Raw genomic sequence first — 27,226 nt, forward strand, 5'->3', positions numbered from 1 at the left:
ATTTTTCTTTCTATGTCGGACTTATTTCTTATATAATATTTTACCAAACTATTAGAATATAAGTGCTGTGGAAAACAGACATTTATTAAATTCACTGCACAATCCAAAGTAAAACTCACTTTTCTTCCTGCCCACTCCCCCATATCTATATTTTTGTCCAAATCATTCAAATAAAAATATTCAGGCTGAACTGAAGTTAAACAAGAAATGTAGATTGGGGAGGGCTGACAACAAGCAGCCTCTGTCTCAGCATCATTCCTCACATTGAACTTTGTGCTCTACACTTCATTCAGATAAATGCCCAAAGGTGCAATTTCTAAGTTGTATGGTAGTTACATGGTTAGTTTCATAAGAACACTGCCAAGTTGTTTTAAAGAGTGGCTGTATTATTTATATGCCTACCAGCAACGTCTGGGTGATTGTTTCCCAGATCCTCATGAGCATTTGATGTTGCCAATATTTTTAATTTTAGCCATTCTGATAGGTATGTAGTCATATCTCATTTTGGTTTGAATTTGCATTTCCTTAATTGCTAATGATGCTGAACATCTTTATTTCTTATTTGTTGTCTGTATAGGCTCTTCAGTGAAATGTCTGTTCATGTCTTTTGTCCATTTTCTAATTGGATTGTTTTATTACTGTTGTTTGAGAATTCTTTATATATCCTAGCTATTAATCCTTCGCTGGATAAGTGTTTTGCACATATTTGGGCTCAATCTATAGCATGTCTTTTCATAAAGGTGTTTGAACACACAAAAAGTTTTTAATTTTGATGTGGTCTAATTTATCAGTTTCTATATTTATGCATCATGCTTTTGGTATCACGTCTTAGAACTCTTTGTCTACCCCTAGATTCTAAAGATTTTCTCCTGTGTTCTTTTCCCAAAAGTTTTATAATTTTACATTTAAGTTTGTGAGCCATTCTAACTTAATTTTGGTACAAGATATAAAGTTCAGGTTTGAGGTTCAAATTATTTTACCTTGGATGTCTTACTTTTCTAGAACCATTTGTTGAAAAGTCCTCCTCCATTGAATTGTTTTCTCATCTTTGCAAAAAATCAGTTGGCAGAATAATATTCCATGGTATGGATATATTGTATTTATTTATCTGTTCATCATTTGATGGACACTTGAGTTGTTTCTGCATTTTGGTTACCAGTAATAATTCTGCTATGAACATTGGTGTGCAACTGTTTGTGTGGACATATCTTTTCATTTCTCTTGGATATATACTTAGGAGTGGAATTAATGGGTCTCATGGTAACTCTATGTTTAATATTTTGAGGAACTGCCAAACAGTTTTCCAAAGTAGCTGTACCATTTTACATTTTGATGAGCAACATATGAGGATGCCAGTTTCTCCACATCTTTACCAATGCTTATTATCTTTTTTCATAACAGCTATCCTAATGGATGTGAAGTAATATCTCATTATGGTTTTTATTTGCATGTTCCTAATGAGCATCTTTTCATGTGCTTATTGGTCATTTGTGTATCTTCTCTGAAGAATGTCTATTCAGATCCTTCGCCCATTCCTTTTCTTCTATTCATTGTTCTGGTTTATTTCTTAAAATTTATTTATTTATTTTAAATTTTATTTTATTATTAATTTTAATATCTTTATTGGAGTATTTTGCTTTACAATGGTGTCTTGCTTTCTGCTGTATAACAAAGTGAATCAGCTATATGTATACATATATCCCCATATCCCCTCCCTCTTTCACCTCCCTCCCCCACTCTCCTTATCCCACTCCTCTAGGTCATCACAAAACATTGAGCTGATCTCCCTGTGCTATGTGGCTGCTTCCCACTAGCCATCCATTTTATATTTGGCAGTGAATATGTCAACGCTACTCTCTCAGTTCGACCCAGCTTTCCCTTCCCCCCGCCCAAGTCCTCAAGTCCATTCTTTAAGTCTATGTCTTTATTCCTGCCCTGCCCCTAGGTTCATCAGTATTGTTTTTTTTAGATTCCATATAGTTGTATTAGCATACAGTATTTTTTTTTTCTCTTTCTGACTTACTGCACTCTGTATGACAGAATCTAGGTCCATCCACCTCATTACAAATAACTCAATTTCATTCCTTTTTATGACTGGGTAATATTCCATTGTATATATGTGCCACATCTTCTTTATCCATTCATCTGTAGATGGACATTTAGGTTGTTTCCATGTCCTGGCTATTGTACATAGTGTTGCTATGAATATTGTGGTACATTTATCTTTTTGAATTATGGTTTTCTTACAGTATATGCCCAGTAGTGGGATTGCTGGGTCATACGGTAGTTCTATTTTTAGTTTTTTAAGGAACCGCCATACTGTTCTCCATACTGGCTGTATCAATTTACATTCCTACCAACACTGCAGGAGAGTTCCCTTTTCTCCATACCCTCTCCAGCATTTATTATTTGTAGCTTTTTGATGATGGCCATTCTGACCGGTGTGAGGTGATACCTCATTGTGGTTTTGACTTCTTTTTCTCTAATGATTAACGATGCTGAGCATCTTTTCATGTGTTTGTTGGCAATCTGTATGTCTTCTTTGGAGAAATGTCTATTTAGGCCTTCTGCCCAATTTTGGATTAGGTTGTTTGTTTTTTTCATATTGAGCTGCATGAGCTGCTTGTAAATTTTGGAGATTAACCCTTTGTCAGTTGCTTCATTTGCAAATATTTTCTCCCATTCTGAGGGTTGTCTTTTCGTCTCGTTCATGGTTTCCTTTGCTGCGCAAAAGATTTTAACTTTCATTAGGTCCCATTTGTTTATTTTTGTTTTTATTTCCCTTTCTCTAGGAGGTGGGTCAAAAAGGATCTTGCTGTGATTTGTGTCATAGAGTGTTCTCCCTATGTTTTCCTTTAAGAATTTTATAGTGTCTGGCCTTACATTTAGGTTTTTAATCCATTTGGAGTTTATTATTGTGTATGGTGTTAGGAAGTGCTCTAATTTCTTTCTTTTATATGTAGCTGCCCAGTTTTCCCAGCACCACTTATTGAAGAGGCTGTCTTTTCTCCACTGTATATTCTTGCCTCCTTCATCAAAGATATGGTGACCATATGTGTGTGGGTTTACCTCTGGGCTTTCTCTCCTGTTCCATTGATCTATATTTCTGTTTCTGTGCCTGTACCATACTGTCTTGATTACTGTTGCTTTGTAGTATAATCTAAAGACCTGGAGCCTGATTCCTCCAGCTCCATTTTTCTTTCTCAAGTTTGCTTTTGTTATTTGGGGTCTTTTGTGTTTTCATACAAATTGTAAAATTTTTTGTTCCAGTTCTGTGAAAAATGCCATTGGTAATTTGATAAGGATTGCATTGAATCTGTAGATTGCTTTGGGTAGTATAGTCATTTTCACAATGTTGATGATTCCAATCCAAGAAAATCGTATATCTTTCTATCTGTTTGTATCACCCTTGATTTCTTTCATCAGTGTCATAGTTTTCTGCATGCAGGTCTTTTGCCTCCTTAGGTAGGTTTATTCCTAGGTATTTTATTCTTTTTTGTTGCAGTGGTAAATGGGAGTGTTTCCTTAATTTCACTTTCAGATTTTTCATCATTAGTGTATAGGAATGCCAGAGATTTCTGTGCATTAATTTTGTATCCTGCTACTTTACCAAATTCATTGATTAGCTCTAGTAGCTTTCTGGTGATATCTTTAGGATTTTCTATGTATAGTATCATGTCATCTGCAAACAGTGACAGTTTTACTTCTTTCCCAATTTGGATACCTTTTATTTCTTTTTCTTCTCTGATTGCCATGGCTAAAACTTCCAAAAGTATGTTGAATCATAGTGCTATGATTGGGCACTCTTATCTTCTTCCTGATCTTAGAGGAAATGCTTTCAGTTTTTCACCATTGAGAATGATGTAGCCAGACTCATCAGGAAAAAAAAGGGGAGAAGACTCAAATCAATAGAATTAGAAATGAAAAAGGAGAAGTAACAACTGACACTGCAGAAATACAAAAGATCATGAGAGATTATTACAAGCAACTCTATGCCAATAAAATGGACAATGTGGAGGAAATGGACAAATTTTTAGAAAAGTACAAACTTCCAAGAATGATCCAGGAAGAAACAGAAAATAGGAACAAACCAATCACAAGCAATGAAATTGAAACAGTGATCAAAAATCTTCCAACAGGGATTTCTTGGTGGCGCAGTGGTTGAGAGTTCGCCTGCTGATTCAGGGGACATGGGTTCGTGCCCCAGTCCGGGAAGATCCCACATGCTGTGGAGTGGCTAGGCCCGTGAGCCATGGCCGCTGAGTCTGTGATTCCGGAGCCTGTGCTCCACAATGGGAGAGGCCACAACAGTGAGAGGCCTGCGTACTGCAAAAAACAAACAAACAAACAAACAAAAACAAAAGAAAACAAAAAACTTCCAACAAGCAAAAGCTCAGGGCCATATGGCTTTACAGGAGAATTCTATCAAACTTTTAGAGAAGAGCTAACACCTATCCTTCTCAAACTCTTCCAAAATATAGCAGAGGGAGGAACACTTCCAAACTCATTCTATGAGACCACCATCACCCTGATATCAAAACCGGACAAAGATGTCACAAAAAAAGAAAACTACAGACCAATATCACTGATGAACATAGATGCAAGAATCCTCAACAAAATACGAGCAAACAGAATACAACAGCACATTTAAATGTTCATAAACCATGATCAAGTGGGGTTTATCCCAGGAATGCAAGGATTCTTCAATATATGCAAATCAATCAATGTGATACACCATATTAACAAACTGAAGGAGAAAAACCATATGATCATCTCAATAGATGCAGAAAAGATTTTTGACAAAATTCAACACCCATTTATGATAAAAACTCTCCAGAAAGTGGGCATAGAGGGATTCTACCTCAACATAATAAAAGTCATATATGACAAACCCTTTGCCCATTTTTAAAACTTGGGTTATTTGTCCTTTTATTATTGAGTTGTAACAGTTCTTTACATATTTTATATCCATTTCCTTTATCAGATATATTATTTCCAATTATTTTCTCCCATTTGTGGATTATCTTTTTGTGCTCTTAATGATATAGTTCACAGCAGAAAAGGATTTTATTTTTGATGAAGCTCAATTTACCTAATACTTCTTCTATCTCTTGTGCTTTGGTGTCATATCTCTGAAGCCTTTGCATTATCAAGGTCATGAAAATTTACTCTATATATTTTCTTCAAAGAGCTTTATAGTTTAGCTCTAACGTTTAGGTCCATGATCATTTTGAGTTAATTTTTATTTATGGCATAAAAAAGGGTTCCAAATTCCTTTTTTGTCTTCTTTTTTTTTGCATGTGGCTATCCAGATTTTTCAGAACCATTTGTTGTAAAGACTTTTCTTTCACCATTGAATGTCTTGGCACCGTTTTTGAAAATCAATGGACCATAACTGTAAGGGTTTATTTCTGGGCTCTCAATTCTATTCCATTGATCTAAGTGTCTATCCTTAAGCCAGTAACACACTGTGTTGATTACAGCAGTTTTGTAGTAAGTATTAGAATCGGGAAGTGTGATTCCTCCAACTTTGTTCTCCTTTCCAAGAATTGTTTTGGATATTCTGGATTCTTTTCAGTTATATGTAATTTTATGATCCACTTGTCAAAATTCAAAAAAAAGAATAAAACAACTGGGATGTTGATAAAGGTTGTGTTGAATATGTATATCAATTTTTGGAATATTGTCTTCTTAACAATATTAAGTCTTTGCCAATTGAATTTTTTGATTAATTAATTAAGTTTTGGCTGCATTGGGTCTTTGTCACTGCATGCGGGCTTTCTCTGGTTGTGGTGAGTGGGGGCTACTCTTCATTGTGGTGTGCGGGCTTCTCATTGCAGTGGCTTGTCTTGTTGCGCAGGCTCTAGGCATATGGGCTTCAGTAGTTGTGACATGCGGGCTCAGTGTTTGTGGCTCATGGGCTCTAGAGCGCAGGCTCAGTAGCTGTGGCTTAGTTGCTCCGCAGAATGTGGGATCTTCCTGGACCAGGAATCGAACTTGTGTCCCTCAAACACTGCACCACTAGGGAAGCCCACCAATTGATTTTTGACAAATGTGCCAAGGTAATCCAACTAGGAAAGTCTGGTCTTCTCAATAAGTAGTGCTGGACCATAGACCTAAATGCAATAGATAAAACAATGACACTTCTAGAATAAAACACAAGAGAAAATCTTCATGACCTTAGGTTAAGCAAATATTTCCTAAGTACTATATGTAAAGCATAATTTGTAACTTGGACTTGAACAAAATTAAACGATCTTTAAATGACACCATTAAGAAGTTGAAAAGACCTACACATAGGGAATACTACATGGACTATTTTTTTTAACATCTTTATTGGAGTATAATTGCTTTACAGTGGTGTGTTAGTTTCTGCTTTATAACAAAGTGAACCAGTTATACATATACATATATCCCCATATCTCTTCCCTCTTGCATCTCCCTCCCTCCCGCCCTCCCTCTCCCACCCTTCTAGGTGGTCACAAAGCACAGAGCTCATCTCCCTGTGTTATGTGGCTGCTTCCCACTAGCTATCTATTTTACATTTGGGAGTGTATATATGTCCATGCCAGTCTCTCACTTTGTCCCAGCTTACCCTTCCCCCTCCCCATGTCCTCAAGTCCACTCTCTAGTAGGTCTGTGTCTTTATTCCCGTCTTGCCCCTAGGTGCTTCATGACCATTTTGTTTGTTTGTTTGTTTAGATTCCCTATATATCTGTTAGCATATGGTATTTGTTTTTCTCTTTCTGACTTACTTCACTCTGTATGACAGACTCTAGGTCCATCTACCTCACTACAAATAACTCAGTTTCGTTTCTTTTTATGTCTGAGTAATATTCCATTGTATATATGTGCCACATCTTCTTTATCCACTGATCTGTTAATGGACACTTAGGTTGCTTCCATGTCCTGGCTATTGTAAATAGAGATGCAATGAACATTGAGGTACATGACTCTTTTTGAATCATGGTTTTCTCAGGGTATATGCCCAGTAGTGGGATTGCTGGGTCGTATGGTAGTTCTATTTTTATTCTTTTAAGGAACCTCCATACTGCTCTCCATAATGGCTCTATCAATTTATATTCCCACCAACAGTGCAAGAGGATTCCCTATTCTCCACACTCTCTCCAGCATTCTTTATTTGTAGATTTTTTGATGATGGCCATTCTGACTGGTGTGAGATGATATTTCATTGTAGTTTTGATTTGCATTTCTCTAATGATTAATGATGTTGAGCATTCTTTCATGTGTCTGTTGGCAATCTGTATATCTTCTTTGGAGAAATGTCTATTTAGGCCTTCTGCCCATTGTTGGATTAGGTTGTTTGTTTTTTTGATATTGAGCTGCATGAGCTGCTTGTAAATTTTGGAGATTAATCTTTTGTCAGTTGCTTCCTTTGCAAATATTTTCTCCCATTCTGAGGGTTGTCTTTTTGTCTTCTTTATGGTTTCCTTTGCTGTGCAAAAGCTTTTAAGTTTCATTAGGTCCCATTTGTTTATTTTTGTTTTTATTTCCATTTCTCTAGGAGGTGGTTCAAAAAGGATCTTGCTGTCATTTATGTCATAGAGTGTTCTGCCTATGTTTTCCTCAAAGAGTTTTATAGTGTCTGACCTTACATGTAAGTCTTTAATCCATCTGGAGTTTATTTTTGTGTATGGTGTTAAGGGGTGTTCTAATTTCACTCTGTTACACATAGCTGTCCAGTTTTCCCAGCACCACTTATTGAAGAGGCTGTCTTTTCTCCACTGTATATTCTTGCCTCCTTCATCAAAGGTAAGGTGACCATATGTGCGTGGGTTTATCTCTGGGCTTTCTATCCTGTTCCATTAATCTATATTTCTGTTTTTGTGCCCATACCATACTGTCTTGATTATTGTAGATTTGTAGTATAGTCTGAAGTCAGGGAGCCTGATTCCTCCAGCTCCGTTTGTCTTTCTCAAGATTACTTTGGCTAGTCGGGGTTTTTTGTGTTTCCATACAAATTGTGAATTTTTTTTGTACTGGTTCTGTGAAAAAGTTCAGTGATAGTTTGATAGCTATTGCGTTGAATCTGTAGATTGCTTTGGGTAGTAGAGTCATTTTCACAATGTTGATTCTTCCAATCAAAGAACATGGTATATCTCTTCATCTATCTGTATCATCTTTAATTTCTTTCATCAGTGTCTTATAATTTTCTGCATACAGGTCTTTTGTCTCCTTAGGTAGGTTTATTCCTAGGTATTTTATTCTTTTTCTTGCAATGGGAAATGGGAGTGTTTTTTTAATTTGACTTTCCGATTTTTCATCATTACTGTATAGAAATGCAAGAGATTTCTGTGCACTAATGTTGTATCCTGCTACTTTACCAAATTCATTGATTAGCCCTAGTAGTTTTCTGGTAGCATCTTTAGGATTCTCTGTGTATATAGATACTGACTTTTTATCTGTTTTCTCTAATAGATGCTACTTTTCCATGTATATCTCTGAGTCAAAGGAAGACTGGTTCCTTTGTGATGCCTGTTTTTTAACTCTCTCATTATTCTGTGTCTTAGTCATTGCTTTGCTTCAGTTGATCCTGCATCTATATACTCTTGGTTGACTCTTTCTTGCCCATCAGTTCCTTTAACACAGATTAATTCTTATTAATGTTTAAACAGTGTTCAACACAGCTACATTCTAGCCCCTTGTAATAAACATATTCTGTTATCCTCTAATTTTTGTAATGATGGACATGGTTTGAGTGGGAAGTGTGATCTGTATGTTCATATAGGATTAATAAGGCCAATTTTCACAGGTGTCTGTTATGCTTTGGATTATAACTGTAGTCTTTTTCCAAACACCTGTCATTATAGTCACTACCCAAGTATCCATCACAATTGGAACATGCCTCCTGGGTACATATTTTGCCTGAAGGCTTTGCTTAAAAATGCGACTCAATAAAATTTCTTATGGCCACAGGACATTCAGTTCTTTTGGCAACAGTGATTTTCCACCTATTATGTATTGCTTATGACTGAGTTGAAGTGAAACTCTCCATGTTTTTTTCCTCTTTAGTTACACCATTCCATTTTTAACCTCAGTACTACAAGTAAATTTATCCTACTGCTAGTATTTTTATATGTTCAAATCCATAATAGTAACTTATTTTCTAATGAAAGACATTTTACAATAGTAGACTAGTAATGATAATGTTCAAGGATACTGAATAAGTCATAGAGGAAGAGGCTTCAACATAACATTTTTCTTTTCAATAAGCAATAAAAAATAAAAAATATATAACCTGTTTCTTTCATTGTATTCTTATATTCTTAAGGTTTAAGTTACATTTATGACATAAATTTTTAAAATCTTAGCTGATTTTTACTGTCAGTTATATCTAATTTTGCATATTTTATCTTAAGAGGCTAACCTTACATGGCAGGAGGACACCATAGCCATGACTTAAGGTAAAGGTGAGATTCAAAATGGTGGCTCCTGGTGATAGTTTATTTGTTACAACTAGGATGATGTCAATAATGTTGATGATGATGATGACTTTGCTGTGGGGTGATTGTGAGCATGTTGTTCTTGAATGCCAACCTGGAAACTCTTTTGCAGAATTACAGAGGTTAAAACAATATTCTGGAAACACATCTATAAAATAGGCATCATCAATCACCAGAATAATTAAGTGCATGCTGTATATTAAAAGTTTAATGTTTCAGATGGCAACATTTTGGATATGCTTTTATATACCTCTATTTAATAAAGTTAGCTATATTAAATTTTCATCAGCTACTTTTCTTAAATCAATAGACAATTCTATCCTACCAGGTCTGTTATGAGGTCATTTCATTTCAGTGTGTACCTCATCAGAAAGAGAGGAGAGTTGTAAATTTAGTTGTTATTAGTTTATGATACTATGCTGGTAAATGTTAACTTTATCTCCCCATTTTGCCATGCACCATTCTGGGGTCTGAGGGTTATGGGTGGTTGTTTCTACTGGCTGTACTGTCATCCATGTATTGTTACATATCTCTTAAAATGTATCTTGGTAGTGACTACAAAAACTTCAGTGTTTGCTCAACAAAGAGAAAATATGAAGTAAAAAGAAAATACTTAAGATATGGCATTTTTTTTGTATGGAACACTTACATGTAACAAATAGTTGGATATTTCTTTTTTTATTATTATTATTTTAAATAGATCTTTATTGGAGTATAATTGCTTCCCAATACTGTGCTAGTTTCTGTTGCACAACAAAGCCAATCGGCCATATGCAGACACATGTCCCGATATCCCCTCCCTCTTGAGTCTCCCTCTCATCCTCCCTATCCCACCCCTCTAGGTCATTGCAATACACTGAGCCAATCTCCCTGTGCTATGCTGCTGTTTCCCACCAGCCAACTGTTTTACATTCAGTAGTCTATATATGTCGATGCTACTCTCACTTCACCCCAGCTTTGCCCTCCCACCCCATGTCATCAAGTCCATTCTCTGTCTACCTCTTTATTCCTGCCCTGTAACTAGGTTCATCAATACCATTTTTTTTAAGATTCATATATATGCATTAGCATACAGTATTTGTTTTTCTCCTTCTGACATACTTCACTCTGTATGACAGACTCTATATCCATCCACCTCTCTAAAATAAAGCAATTTCATTTCTTTTTATGGCTGATAATATTCCACTGTATATATGGGCCACATCTTCTTTATCCATTCATCTGTCAATGGACATTTATGTTGGTTCCATGTCCTGGCTATTGTAAATAGTGCTGCAGTGAACACTGTGGTACATGTGTCTTTTTGAATTATGGTTTTCTCAAGGTATATACCCAGTAGTGAGATTGCTGGGTCATATGGTAACTCTATTTTTAGTTTTTTAAGGAACCTGCATACTGTTTTCCATAGTGGTTGTATAAATTTACATTCCCACCAACAGTGCAGGAGGGTTCCCTTTTCACCACACCCTTTCCATCATTTATTTTTTCTAGCTTTTTTGATAATGGTCATTCTGACTGGTGTGAGGTGATACCTCATTGTAGTTTTGATTTGCATTTCTCTAATAATTAGTGATGTTGAGCATCTTTTCGTGTGCCTCTTGTCCATCTGTATGTCTTCCTTGGTGAAGTGTCTATTTACGTCTTCCACCCATATTCTAACTGAGTTGTTTGTTTTTTTAATATTGAGCTGCATGAGCTATTTGTGTATTTTGGAGATTAATCCTTTGTCTGTTGTTTCATTTGCAAATATTTTCTCCCATTCTGACTGTTGTCTTTTCATCTTGTTTATGGTTTCCTTTGCTGTGCAAAGGCTTTTAAGTTTATTTAAGTCCCATTTGTTTACTTTTCTCTTTATTTCTGTTACTCTAGGAAGTGGTTCAAAAAAGGTCTTGCTGTGGTTTATGTCAAATTGTGTTTTTCCTATGTTTTCCCTAAAATTTTATAGTGTCTGATCTTACATTTAGGTCTTTAATCCATCTGGAATTTATTTTTGTGTATGGTGTTAGGTAGTGTTCTAATTTCATTCTTTTACCTGTAGCTGTCCAGTTTCCCCTGCACCACTTATTGAGGAGGCTGTCTTTTCTCCATTGTATGTTCTTGCCTCCTTTTCATAAACTAGGTGCCCATATGTGCATGGGTTTATCTCTGGGCATTTTATCCTGTACCATTAATCTATATTTCTGTTTTCGTGCCAGCCCCAAACTGTCTTGATTACTGTAGGTTTGTGGTATATTTTGAAGTCGGGAAGCCTGATTCCTCCAACTCCACTTTTCTTTCTCGAGATTGCTTTGGCTATTCAGGGTCTTTTGTGTTTCCATACTAATTGTAAGATTTTTTGTTCTAATTCTGTGAAGAATGACATTGGTGTAAGTGTTGTGTTAAAGTCTCCTACTATTATGGTGTTACTGTCGATTTCTCCTTTCATGGTTGTTAGCATTTGCCTTATGTATTGAGGTGCTCCTATGTTGGGTGCATAAACATTTATAATTGTTATATCTTCTTCTTGGATTGATCCTTTGATCATTATGTAGTGCCCCTCCTTCTCTCTTGTAACTGTCTTTATTTTAAAGTCTATTTTATCTGATATGAGTATTGCTACTCTGTCTTTCTTTTGATTTCCATTTGCATGGAATAGCTTTTCCCATCCCTTCACTTTCAGTCTGTATGTGTCCCTAGGTCTGAAGTGGATCTCTTGCAGACAGCATATATACAAGTCTTGTTTTTGTATCCATTCAGCCAGTCTGTGTCCTTTGGTTGGATATTTAATCCATTTACATTCAAGGTCATTATTGATATATATGTTCCTATTACCATTTTCTTAATTGTTCTGGGTTTGTCTTTGTGGGTCTTTTTCTTTTCTTGTGTTTTCCACTTAGAGAAGTTTCTTCAGCCTTTATTGTAAAGCTGCTTTGGTTGTGCTGAATTCTCTTAGCTTTTGCTTGTCTGAAAAGATTTTGACTTCTCCATAGAATCTGAATGGTACCCTTGCTGAGTAGAGTAATCTTGGTTGTATGTTTTTTTCTTTCATCACTTTAAATATATCCTGCCACTCCCTTCTAGCCTACAGAGTTTCCACTGAAAAATCTGCTGATAACCTTATGGGGATTCCTTTGTATATTATTTTTTGCTTTTCCCTTGCTGCTTTTAATATTTTTCTTTGAATTTAATTTTTGTTAGTTTGAGTAATATGTGCCTTGGTGTGTTTTTCCTAGGGTTTATCCTGTATGGGACTCTCTGTGCTTCCTGGACTTTGGTGACTACTTCCTTTCCCATGTTAAGGAAGTTTTCAACTATAATCTCTTCAAATATTTTCTCAGACCCTTTCTTTTTCTCTTCTTCTTCTGGGACCCCTATAATTCGAATGTTGGTGTGTTTAGTGTTTTCCCAGAGGTCTCTGATATTGTCTTCAAGTCTTTTCATTCTTTTTTTCTTTATTCTGCCCCTTGGCTGTTATTTCCACCATATTGTCTTCCAGCTCACTTATTCGTTCTTCTGCCTCAGTTATTCTGTTATTGATTCCCTCTAGTGTATTTTTCATTTCAGTTATTGTGTTGTTCCTCTCTGTTTGTTTGTTCTTTACTTCTAGATCTTTGTTAAACATTTCTTGTGTTTTCTTAATCCGTTCTTCCATTCTATTTCTGAGGTTCTGGATCATCTTTACTATTATTGCTGTGAATTCTTTTTGAGGTAGATTGCCTATTTCCTCTTCCTTTATTTGGTCTTGTAGGTTTTTACTCTGCTCCTTCATCTGTGACATATTTTTTTGCTGTCTCTTTCTTTTTTTTTTTTTTTTTTTTTTAGTGGTATTTTGTTCCTGTCTTACTGGTTGTTTGGCCTGAGGCTTCCAACACTGGAGTTTGTAAGCTATTGGGTAGAGCTGGGTCTTGGATCTGAGATGAGGACCTCCATGAGACCTCACTCTGATGAATATTCCCTGGAGTCTGAGGTTCTCTATTCATCCAGTGGTTCAGACTTGGAGCTCCCATTGCAGGAGCTTCGGCCCGACCCTGGGCTTATGAACCAAGATCCCACAACCCACATGGAATGGCAAAAAAATAGAAAAGAACAATAACAAAGTAAAAAATACAATTAGAGTAGGCAACCAACAGATATGTTAGAAAGAATGTAAAAAAATATATATAGGGGCCTCCCTGGTGGCGCAGTGGTTGAGAGTCCGCCTGCCGATGCAGGGGATACGGGTTCGTGCCCCGGTCTGGGAGGATCCCATATGCCGCGGAGCGGCTGGGCCCGTGAGCCATGGCCGCTGGGCCTGCGCATCCGGAGCCTGTGCTCCGCAACGGGAGAGGCCACAACAGTGAGAGGCCTGCATACCGCAAAAAAAAAAAAAAAAAAAAAAAAAAAATATATATATATATAGGTGAATCAACAACCAGGAGGTACATCAGTACCGCAATAGTAAAAAAAAGGAGGAGGGAAAAGAAAAATTAAAAAAAAGAAAAGGGGGGAAAGCTGTGGCTGTGGAGAGTGAGGCCTAAGCAAGGACAAGGTTTGGGTGGTGGGTGGGGCCAATGCTTAGGACCCACAGGGCTGGAATAGGCACTGGGGGGTGTGAGGGGTGAGACTTAGGCTCAAGGAAAGAAGGGGTCTAGGCATGCCTCCCACCCTTTTCTCAGAGGGCAGGGGACCTCACCTGGGAGCCCAGCAGCCTTCCTGGGCTTGAGTGAGTGGTGCAAACACCTTCCTCTCCTCTCCTGCTCCTCCGGTCAGAGGTCTGGGAGGGCCCCTCCTGCCTGCCTCTCTGATCTCCCGAGCCTCCCTCCTATGCCCCCAAGGACTCACGTGCCTGGAGGGGAGTTTGAAGGGCAGAGGACAGGCCTGGGAGATCAGCAGGCTCCCCATGCTCGAGTGGATGGGGCAATCGCCCTCTGCTCCTCCTAGTTGGATATTTTGAACCCTTATTAATAGTTGAATACATTGTTTTTAACTAAGATCAAAAGAGTCATACATTAAATTTAATATAAATGGAGATGGATTGTACTCAAGTATATTATAAAATTGTGTTTTTTATTAAAGGAATACCAAATAGAGCCATGGATTTTCTGCTCTGTGTTTAAAAAGTCTGATTTTAGTTAAAACAATTAGTCTCACGAGACCCCCTCCCTTATGTTGGTGAGAATGCTGGACAGTTGAACTAGTGCTGGGATTTGCGTCCCAAAACTAAAGAGCCTGAATCTTGCATTTATTCACAGTCAATGATGTTGACAATACTGATGCCTCATGACACAGTCTAGAGCAGCAGAATAAAGTTAGAGTGAAAAAGTATAATATTAACCAATACAATGAATATTATTGAAAAATATTTGTATTTGACCACAAAAATTATACTGCAGTATTCTTGCATTTTAATCATGAACACAGTTATTCCTCTACACATAGGATTGAGGTATAATTTGAGTTCTATTATATACATATTTGTTTCTTTAACAACTTATTGCTATGAGAATGGGTTAAACCAATAAATGATGAGGCTTGAGAACTTGAATTCCTTAAACCACAAATATATAGTATACAATAAATTTTGAACAATCATAATATTTTATAACTTGAGTACTTTGTCTTCTCACAAAAATATTCATTGTAGAATATTTAGAAAAAAGATTAAGCAAAAAAAAAAAATACCTGAAATCACTCATAATCCTACTACCCAGAAATAAACACTGTTAACCTTGTCTTCTATGTCATTACAGTTTTAAAATATGCACCCAAACTTCTCTAACACAACTGGAATTGTTGTGTAAATATTATTACATCTTACCTTTTAAAAAATTTGATTAAGTTTAAGTATCTCTGCACCTCCTTGGTCTTTGGGTAGAGATGTGGGTATGGTAACCTCTCCAATCTTTCTGGCCTTGGCCTTCACTTTCTTCATAGAACCTTAAGTCTAGGTCAAATTGTTATGTCTGAATATTCTATTGGTGACTCCCTTTGTTCCTAAGATGATCTTCTGAGTTCCTTGCTGCATGGTTCCTTGTATCACCATGTCCTGCTTGTACTATCGTCGTATCCCACCAACCTGTTGGAGAAATTACTGTGCCCATCAGGCTTCTCTGTTGTTCCACTGGCCATTGCCACTGATGTCATGGGGTCTCACGGGGCAAATTATATGGGAAATTCAATGGTGCAGCATGAAAACCTGCCTTTGCCCTCTTTATGTTATGGTCTGTTAGAGGATATTAAATGAATACTGCAATACCCCAGTGTTGCAAGAGGGAAATAGTAAAAGAAACTACTAAAAATAAATAGTAAAAATCATAAAACAAATAGTAAAAGAATAAAATGCAAACAGATACTTAAAACGGCTATGTTTTAGTGTACTATTAAATGGTACATGATACAAATCACATGTATCATCAGGCCTCGTGGAGTTGGAGGCACCTGCTGCTCCAAGGTGCTTGAGGCTCTGGCTCAACACAAAAAATGATTGTGAACAGACCACACTGTGTGATGTGAGGAGAGTGACTGTATGTGAAGACAGGAAGATGACACAGGAGGATTTGCCTCAATTCAGTTCTTCCTATAAAATCTCCCCCTGTCCTCCAACACTGTAGCCCAGGTGTCTGAGGATGTCGTCTTGCTCTTGACCTTTTTCTCATGGCCTTTTCCTTGGGGTTCAATAAGAATATTAGGGGGAACATGAGCTTCCTCTAGAGTGTGCCTCAGTTAATGTAGACCTTAAACCTTACCTGAAAAATGCTCAAGTGGTGATTTGGAGGCCCGCTTAAATAACATTTTGTTCTTAAGTGCTTTCCATGGATATCTGCTAAAACCTGTATATAGTTACTCGCATTTCTCCTTCCAGGAGACCAGGTTCCTGATGATAAAGATGATTGCATTCCTCTTTAAAAATACGTTTCCCAAGCTTTTCCCCAGAGATTGGCATGCAACAGGTGTTAAGAAGCATTCCAGGAGACACAGATCATCAGGCAAGTGTGTAAAACATTTTTCTCACAATTCTTATTACTTTTCTTTTGTTTGTAGACCTCCTCAGTTTACAGCCCTGGCTGGATTTTAGAATCACCTAGACCTTGCTCCCAGATATTCTAGTTTAACTGGTCAAGAGTCCGACCTGGTCACTGAATTTTTAAAAAAAATTCTTCAAGTGATTCAAATAGTGAGTATTGCCAACCATTACCTTAGGAAATGCAAATGTCAGATGCTTTGTAGCCATATCAATCGTTCTACTGTGAGTATTCTTTGAAATATCTAATATAGATTTTTTAGAATGTGGAGATTGCCTTTAAAGTTGAAATTTCTCAGGCAGATTGGAAGTTCTTTAAAAAAATGATTTTCATTGTTTTTCAAAAAATAAATTGCTGTTTTCTTCATCCCTCATACCTAAACATGTTGGGTTTCAAATTATCTTTGTTTATCTGCTATGCCTCCAGTTTTAAAGGAAAATTGGTCATGTTTGCTTATTGTGTTTTTAAGTACAAAACTATGTGATTAGATCCATTTTAGGCTTTGGGAGACGAAAACATTTTTGAAATAGCTGCTATTTAAGTTGCAGGAGGCATAACTTAAAACAGGCAAACCCACAATGAGGTGAATTGAGGACTGAGTTTTTCCACTTGCTGTTGTTGGGACCAAGTCAGCATCTGTCCAGTTTGAATGAGCCCCATGGATGTATTTGCTCTGGCATTGCTAGCCAAACTAAGTCTACCACTTTGGCCAAGAAGTTCACTACATTTATTCTTACTCACTACATTTATTCTTACTGGTTGACAGTTTTATTTGTGATCCCTATTTAAAATGGTGAAATTGAGCCCAGCCCTTAAGACTTTGGCTTTGGCAAAACTGCTTTGGGCAAGATACAGAAGGCTAAAGAAGGAGAGACTGAAACTTTTCCTTCATAAACCTTTCCTCTGTAAAGTTGGCATGCTGTAACCTACTAAATGGTGGGTGGGTTCAAGCACCGTGTTCAGTGCCAGCATGAGCTAGAATTTCTTTACCAGGGAGCACACTGGCTCCTTGTCACTCATGGTGTCAGTACTTTTCAGTCACACGTCCCAGAAGAACCTTCTTAAACTTTTGAAGTTTTATAAATACCAATTTGTGGCTTTGGTTTATGTGTTGGGAGCCATATGTGGCTTCATAGGTGCTTGTAGCTGTTTGCAAACTTTTTGTCTTATGGGACAACTTTGAAAACTGAGTCAGTGATGATAAAATGTTAAAGAATAACCTCAAAGGGAGCAGCTTGTATTTGTAATGAGAGAGAAAATGTTTTATCTAATCTTTACAATTTTCATCCTTACATTTCTGGTATATGAATACCGAGGTTAAAATAGTTTAAAAAAAAAGACAAGGGGAAAAATGTCAATCATGGATTGAAAGGTTTATCAAAAAGGAGACTGACAGCCAATGAGAATGGCAGTAGAGAAGTAATAAATATTGCATTTAATTAAGCAATAATTTTTATGTCTTTATTGAAAGATAAAAGGACAGTTGGGAAAAGGAGTTTGTGAGTGAGACTCATAAACTGTCCTGTTCTCTTTCAAGAATTTAAAAGATATTCATTCCTGGTAGCATCCTATATATGTAAGGTGAACCTTTATTTCACCAAAACCTATCTTACAATGCTTCCCTTACTTCTAGATCAGTCCTAGAAGAATGTTGGGCACACTAGACACTTGACTATTGTGAAGTTCTAGTCCCTGATCACTTCTTGATCTTAGCAAGGTGACCTGTGGACCTGTCAGTTCTTCGCTTTTCGTGGACATCAACCAGGCTCTCCCGAAGTGCACCCTATGTATAACTATTGAAAATATGTGCTCTTGGTTTTCAGCCTTCCCCTTCCCCTCTGGTACCTCCTACTGGCAGAGTCTGTACAGGCGCCAGGTGGCAAAACAGAGATGCAGTGAGAGTCTCCACTCCAGCATCACAGAGTTTAGAAGGGTGGGAAAGGAGTCGGAGACAGCTCAAAACCTGGCAGATGACCTCGATTTTTAAAAGCATTGGGTCTGATGGAACTGTGCAAGGGCAAGGAAGTCAGAGGCTGATCAGCTTTTCTCTATCAGGATTTAAAATGAGAAATAACCAGAAAGATCGATCATAGAATTGCCTTCTCAGGAAAATTTCAAGACTACAGTAGAGATATCAAAGCAAGACTGGTGATGCAAATGCTTTACTTCTCAAATCTGTTTGTGATATTTAAACCTCTGTCACCTGGGGCAGCCTTAGTTCTCAGAGCTACTGGTACAAGCCTCTTCCCTTGGGTGGATTCTTGGCTTTTCTCCCAGCATGGCCCCCAAAACCAGTCTTCCCAAGCAAAGAAACTGAAGAAACCGAGACTGACTCCTGCCTCCAGGCCAGAGGAAGCATCTGCTTCTCTGAAGTTGCCGAAGGAAGAAAAAGAACAGCAAGAAGCAACTGAACATATTGATGAAGTACAAAATGAAACAAACAGACTTAACAAACAAGCCAGTGAGGAGATTTTGAAAGTAGAACAGAAATATAACAAACTCCGCCAACCATTTTTTCAGAAGAGGTCAGAATTGATCGCCCAAAGCCCGGATTTTTGGGTAACAACATTTGTTAACCATCCACAAGTGTCTGCACTGCTTGGGGAGGAGGATGAAGAGGCGCTGCCTTATTTGACAAGAGTCGAAGTGACAGAATTTGAAGATATTAAATCAGGTTACAGAATAGATTTTTATTTTGATGAAAACCCTTACTTCGAAGATAAAGTTCTCTCCAAAGAATTTCATCTGAATGAGAGTGGTGATCCATCTTCTAAGTCCACTGAAATCAAATGGAAATCCAGAAAGGATCTGACAAAACACATAATAAAGCCAGCAGGAAGAGACAGCATGAGGAACCAGAAAGCTTCTTCGCCTTGCTTACTGGTCATTCTGATGCAGGTGCAGATGAGCTAGGAGAGGTCATCAAAGATGTTATGTGGCCAAATCCATTACAGTACTACTTGGTTCCAGACATGGATGATGAGGAAGGGAAAGAAGAAGATGATGATGAAGAGGAAGAGGGATTGGAAGATATTGATCAAGAAGGGGATGTGGATGAAGATGAAGATGATGATGAGGGAGAAGAAGATGAAGGAGAAGATGACTCATGGAACACTGATGGATTCTGACCTCCCTTTTTTAATTTTCTCCAGTCCCCGGGAGCAAGTGACAGTCTTTTTTTTTTTTTTTCCCTCCTCCTCTTGTGCTCAGTCGCCCTGTTTTTGAGGTCTCTTTTCTCCTTTATACCATGGCTCACAACTTATTTTGGGGGGGGGGATACCTTGAGCAGAATTCAGTGGGAAAAGAATCTCTAACCTTTTCTGTTCCAAATGCATTTTTACCCCTTCCTGTCTCAACAAAAACTTTGTGGAATCAACAGCACCATGCTCTGTGGGAAAAAAGAAAACCCTTCTGCTCCCTTAGGTCTGCTGGAAGCTGGAGGGTGCTAGGCCCCTGTGTAGTAGTGCATAGAATTCTAGCTTTTTCCTCCTTTCTCTGTATTTTGGGCTCAGAGATTACACTGTGTCTCTATGTGAATATGGACAGTTAGCATTTACCAGCATGTATCCGTCTACTTTCTCTTGTTTAAAAAAAGAAAGAAAAAACTTAAAAAAATGGGGTTACAGAAGGTCAGCAAAGGTTGGGTCTGAGACGTTTGGGTGGGTTAAGTGGGCATTTTGACAACATGGCTTCTCCTTTGGCATATTTAATTGTGATGTTTAATGGACATCCTTGCAGTTTCAGATGACACTTTTAAAATCAAATTCTCTCCTAATGATGACTTGAGCCCTGCCACTCGATGGGAGAATCAGCAGAACCTGTAGGATCTTATTTGCAATTGACATTCTCTGTTGTAATTTTATTCCTGTTTATTTAAAAATTTTTCTTTTTGTTTCGCTGGAAAGGAAAGACGATGCTCACTTTTATTTATTTATTTATTATTTATTTTTTTACATCTTTGTTGGAGTATAATTGCTTTACAATGGTGTGCTAATTTCTGCTTTATAACATAGTGAATCAGTTATACATATACATATGTTCCCGTATCTCTTCCCTCTTGTGTCTCCCTCCCTCCCACCCTCCCTATCCCACCCCTCCAGGTGGTCACAAAGCACCTAGCTGATCTCCCTTTGCTATGAGGCTGCTTCCCACTAGCTAGATGCTCACTTTTTAACATTAGAAATGTACAGGTTGCTTTGTTATGATAAAACTAAATATGTACACAAAGGAAAAAAAATCTGTTTGTATGTTCAGTTTTTACCACTCCTTGGGGATAATAAATTTCCTATGTAACTACTGAAAAAAAAAAGAAAAGATATTCTCTTGGTAAGATTCATTCAATGATCTATCACTATTTATAAAAGATCTGTTTATTATGAGTGAGGCAGTGTTCTGGGTGCTAGGGATAATTCAGTGAACACTACAGATAAAAAGTCACTTTTTTGTGGACATTATATTTTATTAGGGGAAGAGAGAGATAACACCCAATGAATATAATAAATGAATAATATAGTACATTGGAGGTTGCTAAGTGTTATGGAATAGAAATTGTGCAGGGATAAGGCCAATTCAGATTGTGGAGGTGATGGTAGTTTGCAATGTTCAATAGAGTGGTCAGGATAGGGGTATTTTAAAGAATAAAATGCAGCAAAGACTTGAAGAAGGTGAGTGAGAGAGACATCTGGCTATCTGGGGGAGGAGTCCTCCAGACAGAGGGAAAAGCCACCCTGAGGTAATGGAACTGTAAATTCCAAGTTTCAAAGGCATGAAAAGAAATCAGAGGTTTAGAAAAAGGCTGGTGTCATGTCTGGCTGGATCATAAGGGGAAACAGAGAATTATAGGTAGAAATTAGACGATTGAACACTGTGTGCTGTGTTGAGCTGGTTAGGCTTTGTTCTGTAGGGGTCAGCCCATCTTCCATACAAGGATGAGACCATAGGCAGGGATTCTTTATATCTGCCGAAGACCTTTGGACGGAAGAGATGCTCAATAAATGTCTAATGAATGAAGACATGTTTGGTGACAAAACGCTTCTACAAGTAAAGTCGTGGGAGAACTATAAGAAATATAAGCTCACAACTGTGTGTCTAAAAAAGAATATTGATGTTAACCTTAACCAGAGGTGTCTTTTTCCTAAAAATTGTTTTTCTTTTTCACAAAATAAATTATATGAGTGAATTGAACATCTGTAAGTAGTTTCCTATTGCTGTCAAAACAAATTACCATAAAGTCAATGGATTAAAACAATACAAATTTATGGTCTCACAGTTCTACAGATGGCTTAATTGGTTTCTTTGCTCTGTGTCTTGTCTCACAAAACTGAAATCAAGATGTCAGTGATCTGGGATCTTATCTGGAACTTCTGGGAAAGAATCCAGTTCTAAGATCTTTTAGGTTGTTGGCAAACTCCAGTTCCTGTGGTTATAGATCCGAGGTCTCCGCTCTCTTGCCGGCTGTCAGCTGGGGTTTGCCTATAGCTCCTAGAGACCCTTCTCAGTCCTTGCACATGGGCCCTACATCTAAGCCAGCAACAATGTGCAGTTGAACCCTTCTCCTGCTTAGAATTTCTCTGACTTCCTCTTTCTGCTGTATCTCTCTTCTTCCTCTTCTAATGTATTTTTCAAACTCACCCTTTAACATTTTCCTTCATAAGGTTATATTGAGTCCACCCTGATAAACCAGGATAATCTTCTTGCTTGAATGTCAACTGATTAATAAGCTTTTTTACATATGCTAACAGTGCCTAGATAAATGATTGAATATTCAGGAAATGAGAATCTTGTTGAGGGGTTGGTGCATCTTTAGAATCCTGCGTACCACAATATCACATTTTGGGTTGATTCATGCCAAGTACTGACTGTCTTTCTAGAGCAGGACACAGCCAAAAACCTGCCCGCACATGTTTAGGTGGTACCACAAAACCTGTTATGTGGTGAAGAACTGACACAGAGGAAGTAACTCAATATAGATGCTGATGGGAAATGGGTGATAAATTGGGGGGCTCAATTTTTGAAGAGTGTTGCAGTCTAATTTGCAATGCAGAAAAAGGTCATTTTCTAGTCACATCAGTAGTGAGTAAATCAGAAAACAGGGAATATTGTGAGCCAAGGAGACAGTGGTCATCATTGCACAACTGACCTGTCTGTAGGCATAGGTCCCCCTGGGTAGGGTTCAGGACAGGGCTTTGTTCCTTAGATGGTGGAAGACTACTAGAGTAGGCATGGAGAACTAGGCAGGGAACAGGTCAAAACTAAATTATAGGGCCAATTACAGAATGAGAAGACAGAGGAAACAGAGATGTAATTCCAGCAATTTAGGGACAGAGAGCTGGCTGTGTGCAACCTTAGAGGGCACCAATTTCTGACTCTTACTTTAAGTAAGTCATTTTCCCAGAAAAGCCCAACACTTCTTCAATGGTGCTCTATGAATACAAATGTCCAGTCTAAATCCTTCTGTCTCTAAGAAATATACATTTTCTCCTCTTGTAAATGCAGTGACATATTTGATTTAATATATAACAAGGTAGATATCCTACTGTGTTTTAGAGGTATAAGAGGGCAGCATCTCTCAACCAGCTTTTATTGTATTGACTTTAAAATGTTTTATGCCTGGCTGTTTATCTTACCATGCCTTTTCAAGAGTTTTAGAAGACAAAATATAAATGCAAACAGACATTTACAGAGACAGAATAGAAGAACTTGGAACTTTTTCACCCTCTTAGCTGTAATTACTTTAAAACATTTCTTTTTGTCTGATAAAAAAGAGAATATCTCTTGGTAATCTAGTAGGATTCTTGGATTTTGGAGAAGAATCTTAATTTGTCCTTTGGGGAAGACATCATTGATACACATCAGAAGCAAAGTGAAGATTTTCAAAGCGTCTGCTTTTAGAACTCTTTCCTGGGGCACATTTTCTGGACTCTGTCTTGTGGCCAAAAACTTTCATACCATATATCCATTAGTTATTAGATGTGTGTGCTGGGGGCATGGAGCAGCTGGGGGAAAAGGTGATAATTACTAAATAGTATTACTCTGTTTTTAGTCAACTTGTTCCTCTATAATGAGCAAGTTTCTGCTTCACGTTTTTTTCTGCAGCTAGCTAACCTGGCCAAAACTTAATCTAGCAGATGATTGAGTGTGGCATTAGCCAACACCATACAGCTTCCAGCTTCCTGTCCTGGGCCTCCCCTCCTGGGTTTATTATATTTCAAGTCTGGTTCTCCTCCAGCTGGCTCACTATCCCAAATATTGCTTTGATTGTGATATGGACAGGCCATAAAGTGAGTTAAGTTTCAGGAACATCAGAAACCCTTCCCTTTATCCATTCACTAAACAGTCTCTGTAAGTTACTTAATGACCTGTATTTGAATCTATATATCTGTACCAGGCACAGGGAAAACAAATGTCTTAATTAGTGTTAACTAATCTTTTAGATAATCGTACAGACATAAAATGCTCTGTGTTTTACTATAGATTATTGGAATTTCTGCTAAGACAAATACGAATCGATGTAACAGTGATTATGATTAGTGTAGCTGATAGTCAAAGTAGAAGAAAAACAACAAGAAGAAGGCAATAATTAAATTTTAAGAATACATGGGGGAATAAGAAGGGGTATCGTCTCATTGATATGTTGCTAGCATTTCGCAGAAATCTAGGTCTTCCCTGGCAGCCAAGTGAGGCTTCCTTACTGGATAATATCTGGGATGGTAACGCAATGAGTTGGCAGTAGGTACTAAGAAAGCTAGAGATTCGTTCTCCTGTAGAAGAACCATAGATTTGGTTCTCCTGTAGAAGAATCATTGATCGCACCTTTACTCCCAAAATTGAGTTTCACTTACATTCTATTGGTAAAACTATGTATCGGTGATTCAGCAGAATCTACCTCTAGTTCTGGAGATATTACTAGATACCTTTCATTAAGAGTAGATTAGTGACACAATTTTCATATTCAGAGGACAGTGTAGGATAATGGGCTTGAAAGAGCAGGGAAGAGGTGTACAGCCAGCACAAGGCAACTAGGCCTCTGGAAGTTTTCTGATAGGGTCACCATATTCTGGTTTGTAGGACCAGAATACATATATATTGTCAGTTATCTAAACTACACCAAATTCACAGGAGTCTAAGGCATAGACAGGAATGCCATTTTTTGTTTGTTTTTAAAAGATAAATGTTATTTCCATATAGACTAACTATGATGTTTGTAGGCTATAATGTTCTCTACCGATTGGCACCTCAAGGCAAATAATAAAATTGGAATTTTTCTAAGTGAGTATAGAGTCAGAATAAGTGATTTATCCTGGACAAGAGAACTTTAAGTACTCCTCTCCCGTGTAGACAGGCCTTGCTGATATATGCCCCTAATGTTGTGTCTGAAAGACAGATTCTACTAAGGAGTGTGGGGTATCTCTGGGTCAGGCCCAATGTCTCTTACCCAAATCTTTAAAAATTTTCTTTTCTATTTTGAGAAATTCCTTTATTCATAACTTTAAAATTATGTTAATAATATTGTCTATTTTCAACTCAAATTTGGTAGTAGGACTCATCTCTTGATTAGAACATTGTTGTTCGGTGAATTCCTCAGTCATCCATTTATAACTTGTTGCTTAGTTTAAGTAATTAACATATGGCCAACTTTAGTCATTATATGTTGATTAGATTAGATTAATTCAGAGTGGTGAGATATATTACTATCACCCATATACTTAAGGCTATAAGTGAATGAAAGATCTTACCTTAAAAAACTTCATGTAGTTTCTCTGTGAACATGCTTTTCACCTTTAGAGCTGTGTAGAGACTTTAAAAAGAGAACCTGGCCTCCTATGCTTTACCTAATTGCTCCCAGCAATAATAATACTAGGCAGAGAAGCCTTTATTTTTTCAAAGATTTTTAGCATATTAAAAAACTCTATAAATAGTGATAATAACTTATTCATTTGCTGTTTTCTAGTACAATTGTTTAGTACTAGAAAATTATCTTTCCATTAGCTGTAATAGCTCCCAAAGAAATGGAATATATCAAATCATGGAGTTACCTGAGAGTTAAAGGGATTTAACTAAATAAAAATAATTATGAGATTGTAAAATATGAGGTTTCTCATTTAATTGGTTTTTCCATGTGATTCCTGTAACTTTATATAATTATTTTTTTTCCCTATGGAATGACTTTTAGAAGATGTGGTGAAGAGAGCATAACATCCTATTTCCTATTTCTTAGTATACTTGCTTCATCTGGTGGCTGTCATACTGAGATTTCCTGGTGAATGTGGGAGAGGTGGTATTTCTGTGGTCTCTTGATTCCTTATCAAAAATCAGTGTCAGGCTTCCCTGGTGGCGCAGTGGTTGAGAGTCCGCCTGCCGATGCAGGGGACACGGGTTCGTGCCCTGGTCTGGGAAGATCCCACATGCCGCGGAGCGGCTGGGCCCGTGAGCCATGGCCCCTGAGCCTGCGTGTCCGGAGCCTGTGCTCCGCAACGGGAGAGGCCACAACAGTGAGAGGCCTGCGTACTGCAAAAAAAAAAAGAAAAAAAAAAGAAAAAAAAAATCAGTGTCAGTGCCTTTCTGCCATTTGTGAGACTCACCTTAATCTTACAATAGCACATTTTTCCCCCTTCTTATTCTTTTTTTTTTTTTTTTTTTTTTTTTTGGCGGTACGCGGGCCGCTCACTGTTGCGGAGCACAGGCTCCGGATGCGCAGGCTCAGCGGCCATGGCTCACAGGCCCAGCCGCTCCACGGCCTGTGGGATCTTCCCGGACCGGGGCACGAACCCGTGTCCCCTGCATCGGCAGGCGGACTCTCAACCACTGCGCCACCAGGGAAGCCCTCCCCTTCTTATTCTTTTGGAGTAAAAAATGAGAGTTATTTTTTACAGTGCTTATAAATCAATCTCATCACTGTTACTAAGAGGTCCTCCTACCTTCCACCAGAATATATAGACATTGTATTTTATGCATAACTATATCCATTACCATGTTTTTACTTGGTTAAATATAAGAAATAACTGCTGTTCATATTCCAAATATGGAATAGATGGCCTTGGTAGATAGTCACCAAAGGCTTGGCAATTTCTTTGATGAAATTGATGAACATTTGTTTAATAAGAACTTTCTACTCTATCACTGTTCCTTAGGGTTTCATCCTGTTAGAAAAATTTTACAATGTTTCATAAATTTCATGAAAGTATTACATAATACACTGAAGAAATTAAATGTGAAGAACACTGGTATTCATCCATAAAGAACAATATATAACTTTCTATTTTTTCTTCTTTTCTATGAGTTTTAACATTAAGTTTTTTCACAGTGAGTAATTTGTAGTCATTGACTAGGAAACATAGTGGTTTATGGAGTATCTATTTCTACCTTCTTCCTTGCTACTAGAACCCCCCCACTTGTGGAGGATGGCAATGTTTTCATGTGATAAAATGTCCACATGTGGTAAAATATCATTGCTCTAAACCACACGTGGCATCCTGATCCTCTTTGCAGTATACTGGGTTTTAGGCTGTATTGTACCTAAAAGAGACCCTGTGACCAAATTTCAGCAAATGAGATAAAAGGAAAACTCATGGGTGGATTTGTGAAAGATTTTGTTGAAAGCGGCACCCTGAAGTGGAAATTCTCATATACCCAATCAACAGTGAGACCTAGACTCCTCCATCTCCACTGCATACTGGCAGACACCTAATGGAGAAGAAAAACCTTTGAAAATGAATGACAGGGGTCTGTGAAATTTACAAGATGCACAAAAAGAATAGGAATTTAGTCACTGTTTCAGGATGC

General features: G+C 37.6%; 1 pseudogene across 1 annotated transcript; it reads left to right on the forward strand.

Moving 5' to 3' along the window:
- The first annotated feature begins 18,595 nt into the window (after nucleotides 1-18,595).
- LOC309806012 (protein SET-like) lies at nucleotides 18,596-20,306 on the forward strand (annotated as a pseudogene). Its single transcript has one exon. The product of its transcript is annotated as a protein SET-like (transcript).
- The last annotated feature ends 6,920 nt before the right edge of the window (nucleotides 20,307-27,226 follow it).

This window comes from Mesoplodon mirus (assembly GCF_964341445.2).
Source record: "Mesoplodon mirus genome assembly, chromosome: 6".
Taxonomy (NCBI): domain Eukaryota; kingdom Metazoa; phylum Chordata; class Mammalia; order Artiodactyla; family Ziphiidae; genus Mesoplodon; species Mesoplodon mirus.